This window comes from Lepisosteus platostomus, chromosome 5, assembly GCF_059453375.1.
Source record: "Lepisosteus platostomus isolate fLepPlt1 chromosome 5, fLepPlt1.hap1, whole genome shotgun sequence".
In the NCBI taxonomy this organism is placed as follows: domain Eukaryota; kingdom Metazoa; phylum Chordata; class Actinopteri; order Semionotiformes; family Lepisosteidae; genus Lepisosteus; species Lepisosteus platostomus.
In genome coordinates, this window is record NC_142615.1 from 35,814,845 (window position 1) to 35,833,677 (window position 18,833).

The 18,833-nt window shown below is 40.9% G+C and overlaps 2 long non-coding RNA genes and 1 other non-coding gene across 3 annotated transcripts in view; 2 read left to right on the forward strand and 1 right to left on the reverse strand.

Annotated features, from left to right (window-relative positions):
• Positions 1 to 18,833, forward strand: part of LOC148665917 (uncharacterized) — a 164,173-nt gene that overhangs the window by 37,052 nt on the left and 108,288 nt on the right. The window lies entirely within an intron of this gene.
• Positions 8,153 to 8,234, reverse strand: trnal-aag (transfer RNA leucine (anticodon AAG)). The gene has a single exon. It is a non-coding gene; the product is annotated as a tRNA-Leu (tRNA).
• Positions 13,161 to 16,295, forward strand: LOC148665921 (uncharacterized). Its single transcript, XR_015936581.1, has 4 exons — positions 13,161 to 15,487; positions 15,638 to 15,760; positions 16,032 to 16,058; positions 16,191 to 16,295. It is a non-coding gene; the product is annotated as an uncharacterized LOC148665921 (long non-coding RNA).

Here is an 18,833-nt window from a genome sequence, read left to right on the forward strand (position 1 = left end):
TCATCTTTTCTCCTGTGCACAAACTTCGCTAGTTTCAGCCAAAACTAACTAGCCAGTATTCAGAGAGCATCAGCAGCGCACCGTCACAAGCCGCACAGCACAGCCTGGCACGGAGCCAGAGAGTGCGGATTGGACAGCAACAAGCCTGCAACTGTTTCTTTGTGCCCGCAGGAGATCTGAATCCCCAGAGATCGGATGAGTATTCAATTTCACTGCATTACTGCTCCAGAATTCTATTGTTATCCCAACCAGTTGATATCAATGTAATTCCTAAGAGTTATGTACTTGTTCTGAGCATCTAATGCAGAAGTTGTAACCAAGTTAAATTACGAAACGGTCTAAATGAATGATATACCGAACGTATGTCCTCTTGATATGTGTAACTCTTTGTAACTGAATGAATATATATCTTTTGTATTCTGATAACCCTTACGATAAGATCTGTTTGGTTTACATGCATATTATATATATTAATGAATGTATCCTCGTGTATTAGTACCTGTGTGTGCGTTGTTTGAGTTATCTCGCATGGTTGGATTCTGAGACCATTAAAAGAATCAATTTTGTGATTAACTGCCACAATTAATAATTGTCCCAGTAAATGCCCAAACCCCTACAGAACTGGTGCCTCGTGAGAGCACACTACAACAGTGTGTGATCTCCTGTCCCAGCCTGAGGAGCAGACACCGAACCTGTCTCTCAATAATAATAATACAGTGTGTGATCTCCTCTCCCAGCATGAGGGACAGACACCGAGCCTGTCTCTCAATTATAATAATACAGTGCGTGATCTCCTATCCCAGCCTGAAGAACAGACAGTGACCCTGTCTCTCAATAATAATAATACAGTGTGTGATCTCCTGTCCCAGCCTGAGGAGCAGACAGCGAGCCTGTTTCTCAATAATAATAGAACAGTGTGTGATCTCCAGTCCCAGCCTGAGGAACAAACAGTGAGCCTGTCTCTCAATAATAATAATAAAGTGTGTGATCTCCTGTCCCAGCCTGGGGAACACTGAGCCTGTCTCTCAATAATAATAGTACAGTGTGTGATCTCCTGTCCCAGCCTGAGGAACAGACAGCGAGCCTGTCTCTCAATAATAATAATAATACAGTGTGTGACCTCCTGTCCCAGCTTGGGGAACAGGGAGCCAGAGTCTCAATAATAATAACAGTGAGGAACAGTGAGTTTATCTGTCAATAATAATAATACAATGTGATCTCCTGTCCCAGCCTGAGGAACAGTGAGCTTGTCTCTCAATAATAATAATACAGTGTGTGATCTCCTGTCCCAGCCTGAGGAACAGACAGTGAACCTGTCTCTCAATAATAATAATACAGTGTGTGATCTCCTGTCCCAGCCTGGGGAACAGACAGTAAACCTATCTCTCAATAATAATAATCCAGTGTGGAATGTCCTGTCCCAGTCTGGGGAACAAACAGTGAGCATGTCTCTCACTAATAATAGAACAGTGTGTGATCTCCAGTCCCAGCCTGAGGAAAAGTGAGCTTGTCTCTCAGTAATAAAAATACAGTGTGTGATCTCGTGTCCCAGTCTGAGGAACAGACAGTGAGCCTGTATCTCAGTAATAATAATAATACAGTGTGTTACCTCCTGTCCCAGCCTGAGGAAGAGACAGTGAGCCTGCCTCTCAATATTAATAATACAGTGTGTGATCTCCTGTCCCAGCCTGGGGAACAGAGAGTAAACCTATCTCTCAATAATAATAATCCAGTGTGTGAGCTCCTTTCTTAGCCTGAGGAACAAAAAGTGTGCTTGTCTCTCAATAATAATAGATCAGTGTGTGATCTCCTGACCCAGCCTGGGGGGCACTGAGGCTGTCTCTCAATAATAATAATACAGTGTGTCATCTCCTGTTCCAGCCTGAGGAACAGTGAGCTTGTCTCTCAAAAATAATAATACAATGTGATCTCCTGCCCCAGCCTGAAGAACAGACAGTGAGCCTGTCTCTCAGAAATAATAATACAGTGTGTGATCTCCTGTCCCAGCCTGAGGAACAGACGGTGAACCTGTCTCTCAATAATAATAATAATACAGCGTGAGACCTCCTTTCCCAGCCTTAGGAAGAGACAGTGAGCCTGTCTCTCAATAATAATGATACAGTGTGGGATCTCCTGCCCCAGCCTGGGGAACAGACAGTGATCCTGTCTCTCAATAATAATACTCCAGTGTGGAATGTCCTATCCCAGTGTAGCGGCAATGCTTGTTAATAAGACAGAATTAAGTGTTTCAGTGCTTTCCCAAATGAGGCCTCATCTCTCTGTTCATCTCTGTGGTGCAGCCACAGAGAAACTATTCATGCAGGCTGATTTAAAGATGTTTTCTTTTGATAAGGGACAGCTCCCAAAGGGGGGTGCACTTAGCTAAGCCTGGCTATCATGATCAATAGGCATCCATTGGCGCCTATCTGTCTAGGGAGTGCCAGATGGACATCTGGATTGCATTCCTAAGTGTCAGGAGTAAGTGACTCATATCTCACCTTGATCAACCAATCAGGGACTGGTAGGGCCGAGTAACCCACGTGGGACTCTGATGCCCATGGAACTTTCAGCCAATCAACGAGCTGAAGTTCTTCCAGGTAAAAACAGGCAACACAGAGAGCCTTAAGTGTAGAATTCTGTGGACTTTTCTAAAGGGAATTCAAAGGAGAATTCCAGGGCAGGACGGCCCAGGAGCAGAAGGCTCCTAAGGGCAGGACATTCTCGCAGCGCGCCTCCTGACCATCCTGAGACTCAGCCCGGACAACCACGGAACGGCCAGTGTGTCCGAGTGCCAGAACTTTCCTTTGTTCTAAGAGTCGAGAGCGGAGGTTGCCAGAGAGTAACCAGAGGATCCACTTGAGGTTAGCACCAGCAGCAGGCCTCGTGAACAGGTCGGAACTGTGGACAGCTGGATCACTATTCAGAACTAGCTCTTCATCAGGAACGAACCGGTCCTCTTCCTGACTTGCTGGGACTCACAGTCATCTTTTCTCCTGTGTGCAAACTTTGCTAGTTAAAGCCAACACTAACTAGCCGGTCAGTGAGCATCAGCAGCGCACCGTCGCAAGCCGCACAGCACAGCCTGGCACCGAGCCAGAGAGCGCGGATTGGACAGCAACAGCCTGCAACTGTTTCTTTGTGCCCGCAGGAGATCTGAATCCCCAGAGATTGGATGAGTATTCAACTTCACTGCATTACTGCTCGAGAATTCAATTGTTATCCCAACAAGAGTTATGTACTTGTTTTGAGTATCTAATGTAGAAGTTATAACCAAGTTCAATTACGAAACGGTCTAAATGAATGATATACTGAATGTATGTCCTCTTGATATATGTAACTCTTTGTAACTGACTGAATATATACCTTTTGTATTCTGATAACCCTCTCGATAAGATCTGTTTATATGCATATTCTATGTATTAATAAATGTATCCTCGTGTATTAGTACCTGTGTGTGTGCGTTGTTTGAGTTATATTGCATGGTTGGATTCTAAAGCCATCAAAAGAATCAATTTTGTGATTTACTGCTACAATTAATAATTGTCCAAGTAAATGCCCAAACCCTACAGAAGCATGCAAGAAAATGTGATCATTACCTATGGAATTTCCCACCAGCGTGGAGTTTGAATTCACAACCATGAGACTCAGTGTTCAAGAGTCACAGAAGAGGTCAGCCTGGTCTTCAGTTTGCCAACGATAAGCTCCGGAAGTGCTCCTCTGTAAAGCAGATTGTTCGGATCGGTTATGTGGGACGGCACTTCGATACTAAGATCGTTTGCAGCACACGCATGGTTTCCCCCTTCACGCAAAAAACATATTCGAAGGAAACTCTCTTGTCTTGGGCTGCTGACTCCCGGATTTAAAGCGCTCTGGGTGCCAGCTATGTCTCTAACAAGCACACTATAAAGACAGGAATTACACTTTGCTCACATCACGCATGGAATGGCGAGGCTACTTGATCCAATATTATCTAGTCTCACCTCATATGGGATTTAGCTACATGAGTTGGACATCCTCTTGTACACGGAAAGCAGATTGAGATCCTCTGACATGAAAAGTGCCAGATAAAAGCCATTTCTCATCCTTTCTCTTAGTGGTGGAGCTATCGCATGTAAATGAGGCAAGTTGCAATGCGAGCAGGCTCGGTGCACACCAAACGCAGATGTCTCAGAGCAGTTGAGACATGTCCAAGTGGATGTCAAATGACAGCACTTTGCCGGCGCCGTGGCTTAGTTGGCTAAAGTGCCTGTCTAGTAAACAGGAGATCCTGGGTCTGATTCCCAGCGGTGCCTTTCTTCCTGTCTTACTGTACAGAATTTATCCTTATTGGCAAATCCCATGCCTTTTAATTCAGGTGAATGCAAGTGTTCGTTTCCTTTCTGGAACAACTTGTTTTGAAAGAAATCTATACAGCTTGCGAAAGATGAAACACAAATCTTGCTTATCAGTGAAGAAGAGGTACTCCCAGCAGGCCAGCTAATACCAGCAAAGTTTTTTTTTCACCCTAACCCAGAGAATGGAGAAAAGCGAGGCGCCTGTGGCTCTGCAGTGTAATCAGTTCGCGAGTTTGGCGGTTAGCTGAAAGAGTGGTAAATGGAGCTCGCCCCAGCCCGTCCTTATTCTTTTAAAGAGGATAAAAAATTAACTTCGCCGCCATTACTACCAGCTTTAAAAGACTGCCATGGGCACGGAAAAAAACACACTACAGATGACTTTTCTGGAACCGAAGCAGAGATTCCTTTACGAACCAACTGATAAAGCTCAGCCAGTGAATACTGTTAACAGAATGTGAAAGCACGATCAACTTTGTAACTGCAACCACAGGAAAAACAGCAAGAAGCAGGCTCCATTCCCCATTTAAATCTGTCGTGCGAGGCATGCTTTTTGCACGCATGAAGTAAATCCCACGATCGCTTTTGAACTTGGACAAAGTACTTCCAAAAGAGCGCTATGCGCAAAGATTTAACAAGCTCAACCCCCGCCGACAATTTGGTGTGAAAAAGCAGAACATTCAAGTTTCACAGACAGAAGCAGCACGCCAGCACAGCCAACATTAAAATGGAGGGCACACTATGATTTGCATTGACATAAAAGTTATCTGGGCAGACGTCGTTCCCTGCATAACGCAAGAAGTGGCAAAGCGCTTTTGGGTTGAGAGGACGCAAGAAGGTTTTTGTTTTGTGCCTTGATGTCAAGCTGAGAAAGTATCTTTAAACACTCTGCTTAGTTTCTCAAGAGACTGCCAGAAAGCAGTTCCCTCCCTTTTGTCTGAAGCCAGCTGAAAGGGGGTCTCGACAGAAGCACCTGGCAGTGGTGGGATTTGAACCCACACCCCCGAAGAGACTGCAGCCTTAATCCAGCACCTTAGACCGCTCAGCCACGCTACCCGCTGTGCGCTGTCTCTTTGTCTCATTACTTGCCCGGAGGAAGCCGGGTGGGTTTTGCTCTTGTCGCCCGAATTAGTGGCGTTATGACCGTGGAACCGACTGCACCTGCTTTTTCTGAGATGCTTCCCCTCTCATGGCGAGATCTCGACTTCCTTAACACCTCTGGATAAAGATCTTCTGTGGAGCAGGTTTCAGACCTCTGTGTACAGCACCCTTGATGTCATTTTATTTTTACAGCAGCCGCATCCGGAAAGTTGTGTCTTTAACGTTTTATTTGAACAACAAAACAACATAAAATACAAACAAGAGCACATATAACGTATCAAGAAAATCGTCAGGGGCACATGCTATAATACAATTACACTTTATGAAAAACGATTACACAAGGTAAATAAAGATAAGGTCCGCACAGCTTGTTCTTACATTTCGAAAGAGTCCGTAAATACCCCTTTACATCTATTTTGAACTGTTCAAACGTAGGACTCTTCCCAGACCATTTCACTTTATACCACATTCCTAAACGAGGATGCATCTCCTGTTTTAGAACTATTTTGGGCGGTATGGCTTATACAACACACCCACAGTATTCTAATGGTGGACTGCAGATCTGTGCTATAGTTCAGTCGAATTAGAAGGATCCAGCAATCGTACTGGATTTGACTGGGATTCTGAAATGTCTCTTGCAAAAGTATTCGGGTTTGCTTGAACCTTTGATAAAAAAAGTGATCTGATCTGAAACTACCCAGACTACAATCTCTGAGGTAGTTGTCACTAAACTCAGATGTGATGTGGCACACATGTGCCGTGTGCCTTTACTTTTGTAAAAAACTGGTATCGGGAAAAGTTTCTTAATATTTCTTTTGATTAGCATGCAAGAAAATGTGATCATTACCTATGGAATTTCCCGCCAGCGTGGAGTTTGAATTCACAACCTTGAGACTCAGTGTTCAAGAGTCACAGAAGAGGTCAGCCTGGTCTTCAGTTTGCCAACGATAAGCTCCGGCAGTGCTCCTCTGTAAAGCAGATTGTTCGGATCGGTTATGTGGGACGGCACTTCGATACTAAGATCGTTTGCAGCACACGCATGGTTTCCCCCTTCACGCAAAAAACATAGACGAAGGAAGCTCTCTTGTCTTGGGCTGCTGACTCCCGGATTTAAAGCGCTCTGGGTGCCAGCTATGTCTCTAACAAGCACACTATAAAGACAGGAATTACACTTTGCTCACGTCACGCATGGAATGGCGAGGCTACTTGTTCCAATATTATCTAGTCTCACCTCATATGGTGCCGATTCCTGGTTTTCATTTAAGAAAGAGCACTGCAAACACCGTAAACAGTGCAAAACGTGTGATGAAAGAAGTCTTTTCCCCCCTTTGTCTAAAGCAGAACACAGCGGAGTCATGCCGAGGGTTGTGAGATCAAGATTTCAGTGGAGCACTGTCGTCTACGTCTTTAGCTACATGAGTTGGACATCCTCTTGTACAGGGAAAGCAGATTGAGATCCTCTGACATGAAAAGTGACAGATAAAAGCCATTTCTCATCCTTTCTCTTAGTGGTGGAACTATCGCATGTAAATGAGGCAACTTGCAAGGCGAGCAGGCTCGGTGCACACCGAACGCAGATGTCTCAGAGCAGTTGAGACGTGTCCAAGTGGCTGTCAAAGGACAGCACTTTGCCGGCGCCGTGGCTTAGTTGGCTAAAGCGCCTGTTTAGTAAACAGGAGATCCTGGGTCCGATTCCCAGCGGTGCCTTTCTTCCTGTCTTACTGTACAGAATTTATCCTTATGGGCAAATCCCATGCCTTTTAATTCAGGTGAATGCAAGTGTTCGTTTCCTTTCTGGAACAACTTGTTTTGAAAGAAATCTATACAGCTTGCGAAAGATGAAACACAAATCTTGCTTATCAGTGAAGAAGAGGTACTCCCAGCAGGCCAGCTAATACCAGCAAAAAATTTTTTTCACCCTAACCCAGAGAATGGAGAAAAGCGAGGCGCCTGTGGCTCTGCAGTGTAATCAGTTCGCGAGTTCGGCGGTTAGCTGAAAGAGTGGTAAATGGAGCTCGCCCCAGCCCGTCCTTATTCTTTTAAAGAGGATAAAAAATTAACTTCGCCGCCATTACTACCAGCTTTAAAAGACTGCCATGGGCACGGAAAAAAACACACTACAGATGACATTTCTGGAACCGAAGCAGAGATTCCTTTACGAACCAACTGATAAAGCTCAGCCAGTGAATACTGTTAACAGAATGTGAAAGCACGATCAACTTTGTAACTGCAACCACAGGAAAAACAGCAAGAAGCAGGCTCCATTCCCCATTTAAATCTGTCGTGCGAGGCATGCTTTTTGCACGCATGAAGTAAATCCCACGATTGCTTTTGAACTTGGACAAAGTACTTCCAAAGGAGCGCTATGCGCAAAGATTTAACAAGCTCAACCCCCGCCGACGATTTGGTGTGAAGAAGCAGAACATTCAAGTTTCACAGACAGAAGCAGCACGCCAGCACAGCCAACATTAAAACGGAGGGCACACTACGATTTGCATTGACACAAAAGTGATCTGGGCAGACATCGTTCCCTGCATAACGCAAAAAGTGACAAAGCGCTTTTGGGTTGAGAGGACGCAAGAAGGTTTTTGTTTTGTGCCTTGATGTCAAGCTGAGAAAGTATCTTTAAACACTTTGCTTAGTTTCTCGAGAGACTGCCAAAAAGCAGTTCCCTCCCTTTCGTCTGAAGCCAGCTGAAAGGGGGTCTTGACAGAAGCACCTGGCAGTGGTGGGATTTGAACCCACGCCCCCGAAGAGACTGGAGCCTTAATCCAGCGCCTTAGACCGCTCGGCCACGCTACCTGCTGTGCACTGTCTCTTTGTCTCATTACTTGCACGGAGGAAGCCAGGTGGGTTTTGCTCTTGTCGCCCGAATTAGTGGCGTTATGACCGTGGAACCGACTGCACCTGCTTTTTCTGAGATGCTTCCCCTCTCATGGCGAGATCTCGACTTCTTTAACACCTCTGGATAAAGATCTTCTGTGGAGCAGGTTTCAGACCTCTGCGTACAGCACCCTTGATGTCATTTTATTTTTACAGCAGCCGCATCCGGAAAGTTGTGTCTTTTACGTTTTATTTGAACAACAAAACTACATACAATACAAACAAGAGCACATATAACGTATCAAGAAAATCGTCAGGGGCACATGCTATAATACAATTACACTTTATGAAAAACGATTACACAAGGTAAATAAAGATAAGGTCCGCACAGCTCGTTCTTACATTTCGAAAGAGTCCGTAAATACCCCTTTACGTCTATTTTGAACTGTTCAAACGTAGGACTCTTCCCAGACCATTTCACTTTATACCACATTCCTAAACGAGGATGCTTCTCCTGTTTTAGAACTATTTTGGGCGGTATGGCTTATACAACACACCCACAGTATTCTAATGGTGGACTGCAGATCTGTGCTATAGTTCAGTCGAATTCAAAGGATCCAGCAATCTTACTGGATTTGACTGGGATTCTGAAATGTCTCTTGCAAAAGTATTCGGGTTTGCTTGAACCTTTGATAAAAAAAGTGATCTGATCTGAAACTACCCAGCTTACAATCTCTGAGGTAGTTGTCACTAAACTCGGACGTGATGTGGCACACATGTGCCGTGTGCCTTTACTTTTGTAAAAAACTGGTATCGGGAAAAGTTTCTTAATATTTCTTTTGATTAGCATGCAAGAAAATGTGATCATTACCTATGGAATTTCCCGCCAGCGTGGAGTTTGAATTCACAACCTTGAGACTCAGTGTTCAAGAGTCACAGAAGAGGTCAGCCTGGTCTTCAGTTTGCCAACGATAAGCTCCGGCAGTGCTCCTCTGTAAAGCAGATTGTTCGGATCGGTTATGTGGGACGGCACTTCGATACTAAGATCGTTTGCAGCACACGCATGGTTTCCCCCTTCACGCAAGAAACATAGACGAAGGAAACTCTCTTGTCTTGGGCTGCTGACTCCCGGATTTAAAGCGCTCTGGGTGCCAGCTATGTCTCTAACAAGCACACTATAAAGACAGGAATTACACTTTGCTCACGTCACGCATGGAATGGCGAGGCTACTTGTTCCAATATTATCTAGTCTCACCTCATATGGTGCCGATTCCTGGTTTTCATTTAAGAAAGAGCACTGCAAACACCGTAAACAGTGCAAAACGTGTGATGAAAGAAGTCTTTTCCCCCCTTTGTCTAAAGCGGAACACAGCGGAGTCATGCCGAGGGTTGTGAGATCAAGATTTCAGTGGAGCACTGTCGTCTACGTCTTTAGCTACATGAGTTGGACATCCTCTTGTACAGGGAAAGCAGATTGAGATCCTCTGACATGAAAAGTGACAGATAAAAGCCATTTCTCATCCTTTCTCTTAGTGGTGGAACTATCGCATGTAAATGAGGCAACTTGCAAGGCGAGCAGGCTCGGTGCACACCGAACGCAGATGTCTCAGAGCAGTTGAGACGTGTCCAAGTGGCTGTCAAAGGACAGCACTTTGCCGGCGCCGTGGCTTAGTTGGCTAAAGCGCTTGTCTAGTAAACAGGAGATCCTGGGTCCGATTCCCAGCGGTGCCTTTCTTCCTGTCTTACTGTACAGAATTTATCCTTATGGGCAAATCCCATGCCTTTTAATTCAGGTGAATGCAAGTGTTCGTTTCCTTTCTGGAACAACTTGTTTTGAAAGAAATCTATACAGCTTGCGAAAGATGAAACACAAATCTTGCTTATCAGTGAAGAAGAGGTACTCCCAGCAGGCCAGCTAATACCAGCAAAGTTTTTTTTTCACCCTAACCCAGAGAATGGAGAAAAGCGAGGCGCCTGTGGCTCTGCAGTGTAATCAGTTCGCGAGTTCGGCGGTTAGCTGAAAGAGTGGTAAATGGAGCTTGCCCCAGCCCGTCCTTATTCTTTTAAAGAGGATAAAAAATTAACTTCGCCGCCATTACTACCAGCTTTAAAAGACTGCCATGGGCACGGAAAAAAACACACTACAGATGACTTTTCTGGAACCGAAGCAGAGATTCCTTTACGAACCAACTGATAAAGCTCACCAGCCCAGTGGGCATTGATTCGTCGAATATACGTATATTTACGGCGAAATTACGTCTATACGTATATATACGTCGCCTCGACGTATAATCAACGTCGAATTGCAACCGTAAAATCGACGACATGAATAAACGCATATATAACGTCGAAAACACATCTAACACAGTGCCTGAGGCTTTTTACTGTATGTATCGTGTGTGCCGCAACTAGGAGTATATGGCACTCTGCACAGTGCACGAAGTAAATTATTTTGCAGTAATTAATTTATTATATTTACTATATTTATTATACACGTGTAAATTAATTACTGCAAAATAATTTACTTCGTGCACTGTGCAGAGTGCCATATACTCCTAGTTGCGGCACACACGATACATACAGTAAAAAGCCTCAGGCACTGTGTTAGATGTGTTTTCGACGTTATATATGCGTTTATTCATGTCGTCGATTTTACGGTTGCAATTCGACGTTGATTATACGTCGAGGCGACGTATATATACGTATAGACGTAATTTCGCCGTAAATATACGTATATTCGACGAATCAATGCCCACAGCTTGGCATACAAGGGTTTTGCTAAGGGGGTCTTGCCACCTGCCTGAAAAAAAACAGTAAAATGTTTGAGTGCCTATAGAGTTTCTATTTTTATTTTCTTGACAAAAGTTGATACCATTTCCTGGACACCCCGTCCCCCATCAGTGCGCGGTGCCCGGGGAAAAAGCTGTAGGGGGGCGTCTGAAATTCTGAGGGGGGAGTGATATTTCGGTTGAAACGGAGCTGTACGGTGCAGCTACCCAAATGAAATCTCGCAGCTATGCCATTGATTAGTGCTTCATGATAGAAGATAACGACTAGCAATCTGGTATTTGTGATGAAGTTCAGTTTCACATTTTTCGTCACTCTCACGGTTTGTATTGCCTGGAGCGAAAAGTACCAGCGTTCATTTTTGCAGCTACATGGACGTTCTGAATCGTTAAGAAAAAAATGTTGTAAAACCAACAGAAAGCACAGACTGCTATAACTAGTCCTAGTTATATAACGATTTTAAGTATAATGATAAACTACTGCAAGGAATCGGTCCACCTGAGCAAACAGGATCGTAATGTTGACACTCAATAACGACACTGATATGTGCAGTTCCTGGACGGATAGCCCTCCTGCCCATCAAACAGACTGAGTGACTGTTCGTGTCATTTAGTGTTGTCTGACCATTGACAAACTACAACTATTTTTTTATGGCGCAAATTAAGTTAAGTAAATCCTTTTGCCCAAAACTGAAGGGACGACACCTCTCCCCCCGTGACGCCAGGCCTGTTCCCAATCCTTTTCCATAATGTCATTATACTGTATATAATAACAGTGACCGATCCTTACTAACTGTATGCGTTAAAATTGCACATCAGCACATAGCAGGGGGCACATAGCCGCGATGTATTATCAATTTTAAATTTCAACCATAATATCGACAACATTAATAAACGCATACGTTGAGAAAATATCTAACCCAGCATAATTTCCGGTTATATACCACAATGCATTGCTAGTATTCGTTGGTCGCCATTTTGGCCACGTTTTTCAATCGTAGAAGAAGTCCGCGAATATCGCAGTGATCCTCTTTTGACGAGTAAGTATAAATAATAATAATAATACTATCTGAATACATACAGATCTTACTTAATATTATTTTGATTAAAAAAGTATGTTAATAAGCAAAAAATGGCACATAAAAATAGTGTGAAGGGGAAGATTACACAAAATCGTTTTGCCGTTTCTCTAATTTGAGAATCAGAAAAAACAGCACATGTTCAGCAGGTCATTGAAAATAAGTATGTAACATGTACCTTTAACAACGTCAATGCTAAACAACCCTTAATGTTATAGTACCCCATAAATTTGTAAAGTATGTGATGATAATTTTCTCTGATTCTCCTAAAAATATATGGATATTCTTAGAAATTAGAATTGCCTCAGCAAGACAACTTTAAGGAATAACGATATGTTTTTATGGGAAAAAATAATCGCGGTGTTATACTCCTTTCTGTGTGATTTCTGAAATAATGTTATTGTTCTAAATTTAACTAGGCAATGATATACGGGAAATACCTGCGTAGTGTGACCTTTCTTACTCACCCTTTTGAAGTTAACAACATTTTTATCGCAGTCATTTTGTTCTCTTAATCAAATTAGATTATATAAATGTAAACGGTAGAAAATCTCTGTTAAAATACCAAAAATAAAACTGATGACAGGAATGGCGGGAAATTACCGAGCATACGGTATGGTCTAAAACATGCAACAGTGCTGTATGTAATTTATTTACACAGCTTTGCATACAGGAGTTTCGCGAGGGGGTCTTGCCACCTGCCTGAAAAAAAATGTAATTATATGTTGATTTCTTTGAATGTCAATTTCTATTTTTATTTTCTTAAGAAAAGTTGATACCATTTCCTTTTATATTACATCGTCCTTATAGTACCTTACATACAACAGTCACTGTTTATTTACTGTTTATTTGCATGTGTTACAATTATCTGTAGGTGCACATCAGCACGCAGGGGGCACACCAAATCAGACTTTATGTCAAAGCACTATTTATCCCGATGGAGGAAGCGACGTGCAGAGCTAAATGCTCTTGCAGAATCCAGCAGTGATGATCAAGATGACAGTTTTCACATAGATGACACCACGGACGAGAATGTGGAACAGTCCTCTGGTGATATGGGTGCTTGTGTCAGTGATGACATTACACACCAGGATTCAAATGACTATGGGTACACTGAAGAAGTTATTACTTCTGAAGAAGAAATCTTGAATGAGGTTGACATTTCTGACTCTGATGAATCTGATGTAACTGACCCCAGTCCTGAATCTACTGACCTTGTAGATGAGGCACAGACTGACCCAGCAAGGCCAAATCTATCTACCGAACTTGTAGCTTGGTCTGCAAAGCATGGTTGTAAAAGACAGTGTTTCAATGATTTATTGGAGATATTGAGACGTCAGGGGCACAAGCTTCCAAAGGATTGCAGGACTCTCCTTCAAACACCTAATAAAGTGCAAATCAGTGATAAATGCGGCGGTCAGTACATTTACTTTGGATTAAAGAAAGGAATCCTGAAAAACATATCTTCTTCTAAAACATTCCAAGAAGGCATGCATTCTGTAGACCTGTGTATCAATGTTGATGGAGTTCCTCTCTTCAAATCTACATCTGTGCAATTTTGGCCTATTTTGTGCTCTTTTCACCAATTCCAGCCTTTCATTGTAGCATTATTTTGTGGAGGGTCCAAGCCTGAATCAGTTGATGATTATGTGAGTGACTTTTTAGAGGAGTTAAAGTTACTCACCAATAATGGCATTCACTTTGAAGATAGAGTATTTAATGTTACTGTGAAGGCTTTTATATGTGATGCCCCTGCACGCTCATATCTGAAATGCTGCAAAGGACACAATTCGTACTTTGGCTGCGAAAGATGCAAAATTAAAGGGAGCTGGGAGGGAAGAGTTGTTTTCACAGGGGATGAGGCATGTAATGATCGTACAGATGAACAATTCAAGAACTTTGAGTACAAGGAACACCAACAAAGACTTTCTCCCTTAGCTGCTGCTGGAATTGGGTGCATAAGCCAATTCTCCCTTGACTACATGCATCTAGCTTGTCTTGGTGTTGGCAAGAGAATTCTTATTTTCTTAAAGCAAGGACCACCTAAATGTCGACTGTCTGTCAGGCAGAGGAAAGAAATTTCTGATAATTTGGAAATTCTTAGCGGAAAGATGCCTGGGGAATTTGCTAGACAGCCAAGATCCCTCTCAGAGCTTGACAGATGGAAGGCTACAGAGTTCCGCCAGTTCCTTTTGTATACAGGCCCCATTGTGCTTCGTAATGTTGTATCAAAGGAACTATACACCCATTTTCTGATGCTAACAGTTGCTCTTTCCATTATGTTGGACTCGGACGAAAGAAAGAGAAATGCCTATCTCAACTATGCCCAAAAACTGCTTGATACCTTTGTTGACAATGCTCAGCATTTGTATGGACCAACATTTGTTGTATATAATGTGCACAGTTTGAGACATCTACATCAGGATGTGGTACAATTTAATTGTTCCTTAAATTATGTATCTGCATTCCCATTTGAAAACTTTTTACAGTCCTTGAAGAAACTAGTGCGGAACAGTCATAACCCTATAGCTCAAGTAGTAAAGAGAATGAAGGAGAAGGAAAGAGTTCAGAGCAACTGTGAAGCATCTGGTTCACGGATGTATATTTCGTCAAGACAAAAAGACTGTTGTTTCCTGTTGGATAATGAGGACTTTGCATTTGTGATGGAGAAAAGAGCAGACAGAAGTCTTCTATGTGATGTTGTACGACAAACTCAGACTTGTAACTTCTTCACTGAACCATGTGAGTCAAAACTGCTTAATATTGTATATGTTAATAGTCTGGAGGTGCATGCAAGGGAGAAATTCCTCTCTGTAAAAGAGTTGCACAGAAAAGTAGTGTGTCTCCCATATGGTGCTGGTTATGTCCTTTTCCCTCTTCTTCATGGCATAGAACATAATCCTGTTCCATGAAGAAGTTGCAACTTTGATTCACACAGGATGCTTCAGTCTGCTCTTTTCTCATGGTGAAGTTTAAATTTTAATGTTTGTGAGGAATTGCATGTAGTGAATACCATCTAACTACAAATGTATAAATAAAGCAGAATGTTTATTATTGAATTATGTGTTTTTATTGAGTATAATCATTATAAGCGAACATAAGTTTAGTAATCAGCACCACAATCTGAATTAAGACTCAAAATTAAAATGTGTATGTCTGTTTCAGGTGATGTGGACACGTGCAGTTTGGATAGAGCAGGAGGGGGAGGTTGAGGGAGTCTTGCCCTCAAACTGGGTGGATGCCCGAAGAGAGTATGTGTGGTGGCCGAATGATCCAAAGCAGGCCACAAAACTATACAAAGAGAAGGCCAACCCTAATAAAGATACTTGGGTTACCTTCAAGCTCATTAAAGTTAAACATACATCAGGTATAGCTTTCTTTGAAAATAAGAGCAAATTCCTGTTAATTATTATAAATTCCGATTGAATATTTACAGTAACTGTCTATGTACATGTATTAGTGCAACAATACCCTTTTCATATTTGATCATATGTAATGTAAATATAATTATTTGTAGACAAGAAATCAGAGTGTGATCACTTTGATTTAACCACCTCTGTTACGGATGCTGAAGACGAGGATGAGACACCCAATCCAAAACGCAAAAGTAAGAAGCGGGTGTTCTCCGATTACGTTGATGGTATGTAAAAGTAACAATCTCAATCTCAATAGCTATATTTTTAAACAGTTCTTCATATCAACTGATGCCTCATTTAGCTTGTACCTTGTTATTGATTTTTTTTACAACTCTTTAAAATAAGTCATTTTGAAAGGTGTTATGTATGAAAATGTTAAAAATCTTATCAGATTTGTTGATAATGGAAATTGCTAAAAATTTTGGTTAGCTTATTCTATGTTAAACTAATTTTCAGTATTATATTGAAATATGAAAATTTTCTATTATATTACAGACTTTGATTCTGATGCTACTATTCCAAGTAAGTCAGTTTCTCTCCCTTCAAAGTTCACAAAATAAAGGAAATAAATTCATTGTAAAAAATTACAGATAAAGTTGATTAAATAATTAAATTTGATATGAAATATTTTACTGCCATAATTTTTCTGTTTAGAAAAGAAGAAGCCACCGAAGCTGCCAGTGCCACCCCCCAAACTGAGATTCTCTCCTAGGAGGAGTGTCTCCCAGAGCTCACTCAGCTGTTCAAGTACGTTTAAAGGTAGGTTATTGGAATTAAAGTTAAAATGTTTTCTTAATGTACTCAGAAGATAACCATCATCAATCATATTTAAAGACAAGTTAACACCATTTTTTATGTTATTGAAGCCCAACCATCAAAGGTGAGAACCTCCCCAAGGAAAAAAACGGTGCCGAGTTCTGGCTTCAACATTCCTGAAGGTATTACTACATTTTTTGCCTACATCTAATTATTCTATGAAATTGAGATGAAGTTCTATGACAAACTAAATGACTAAATTGAAATATTAAGTTATTTGATAAAGTAAATGTTTTCCATAACTGAATTCTTTTCAGAGTCTCCCAGGCAGAAGACAATGTCCAGACCAGAAGAGAAAAGAGAGAAATATCCTCTTTCAGAAGGAAGTAAGTACAGTTAAAATGAACTACAGATGTGGGAATTTTTTATTTTTAAGATTATAAATTGCATGTAGCACATTAGCAACACTACAGTAATGCTAATGTGACAAAAGTGTAAGAAAATCCTAACCCAATTCCTTTTAAATGCTGACATAAAATGTAAATTATTTCAGAGTTTCAGAAGCGGGTATTGGGCCTCCTGATAGAGATGAGGGATGAATTGAGGCGTTTGGGTAGGTCCACGGAACCGGTGGACTCCCAATTCCACATCAGGAGGCTGACCACAATGGAAGAGTTCTGTGCATATGAGCAAGCACTTGACAGCATGGACAATCAAAACCTGCTGGTATGATATTATATTCTCACTGTGGTGTAGAAAATATTCACTACCAATATTCTAGGTTTCAGATGGGTCATAATTTTATAGCCTACATTTGATTAATATGATCCATCTCTGGCATAAGTTCAGATTTTTAGTTTATAATGTATAATCTTGCTTATCCTTTAATGGCAAAATAACGTGTTTTCATGTTCTAAAAAGTTACTACAATTTTTTTTTACTTTGAAAAATGGTCACTTTGTATTTTTAGACTGAGATAATACTGCAAAAAAGTGCAGTTAATACGTGAAAATGTGTTTGTTCCATGAATGTGTAAATGGGTATGTCTGATTAGTTGATTAATGAAGATCTAGTAGTAAAAATAGCTTCTGATATTATTTCTAATATAATATTATTTCCAGATAAACCAACTTCAGAGAGTAGGCAGCAGTAATGTCAGAGAGAGTGTTTTCACAGTCTTGTCAAGGTATTGCTTATTGATTTTTTAAAAATGTTTTTACATTAAATTTTTACTTTGATCAAATTAACATATCCACAGAATTGAGCTTATAGATACCTATGTGTTAACCACTGAATGTGCAAGGTGTAAAACTGCAAAATTGTCTTTTAAAATATAAGGATTACAGTACTACATTTGATCCTAAATATTTGAGTAAATAAATGTTGAGTGGAAACTCACTTGAAAAAATGTCTAAACTCAGTGAAAATTTGGTTTTCAGACTTATGACAAATGAACTGATGACAGAATTCAACTTCGCTGGCACAAACCGAAAAGATAAACAACAAAAGAGAGGCCTGGGAGACACAAATCTTTATAGAGTAATTAAAGGTACTCCTATTCTATGTTGTACTTTCAAACTTTGGGTACTCTTTAATTAGGACAGACTTTATTGCTCAATTGCTGTGATGCAAGCCACATTTTATCCGTTTATTTCCGCTTTGAGCTTAGTAAACCTTAATGGTTCATTTTTGAGATTATACTCAAGAAGATATTAACCATCATTTATTCGAGTAGTAATATTATATAATTTTCTCCTAGCTGCGGTGCTGAAGTCCCACCCTACATCGAAAGAAAAAGATATAAAGGAGCACGCAATGCGTTACTTGAAGAATGCATATGCAAGGCAGGGGGCCAGGAGATCTGGACACTGAAAAGAATTTGGATAAATAAAGTTGTACATTTTAAAATTTATATTTGAATCAAAATGTGGTTTTGAGTTAGATAGTGTGTTAATGTAATTAGTTTGTGTTTGTCATTACTATACTGTATATTGATGTTACCAGAATTTGTAGCTGAAGTTTAAGACTAGTTGTGTTTTTTTATGATTATTGCCCATATGTTGATTGTTGATTGATTGCATACAATGTATAATTTAATTTTTCAGGTGTGAATGTGTATTTTCAGAATAAATTTCTAAACCAAATCATTGGCTTGGTTTACTTGTTTCTACACCTATAAAACCCATCTTTGATGTATAATAGACCTCTACCCATATACGTATAATAGACCTCTAAAGTTATCCGTATAATAGACCTCTACCCATATACGTATAATAGACCTAAAAAGTTATCCGTATAATAGACCTCTAACCATATACGTATAATAGACGTCTAAAGTTATCCGTATAATAGACCTCTAACCATATACGTATAATAGACGTCTAAAGTTATCCGTATAATAGACGTCTAAAGTTATCCGTATAATAGACCTCTAAACATATACGTATAATAGTCCTCTAAAGTTATCCGGAACTCCAACCATATATGTATAATAGTCCTCTAAATGTATCCGTATAATAGAACTCCAACCATTTATGTATA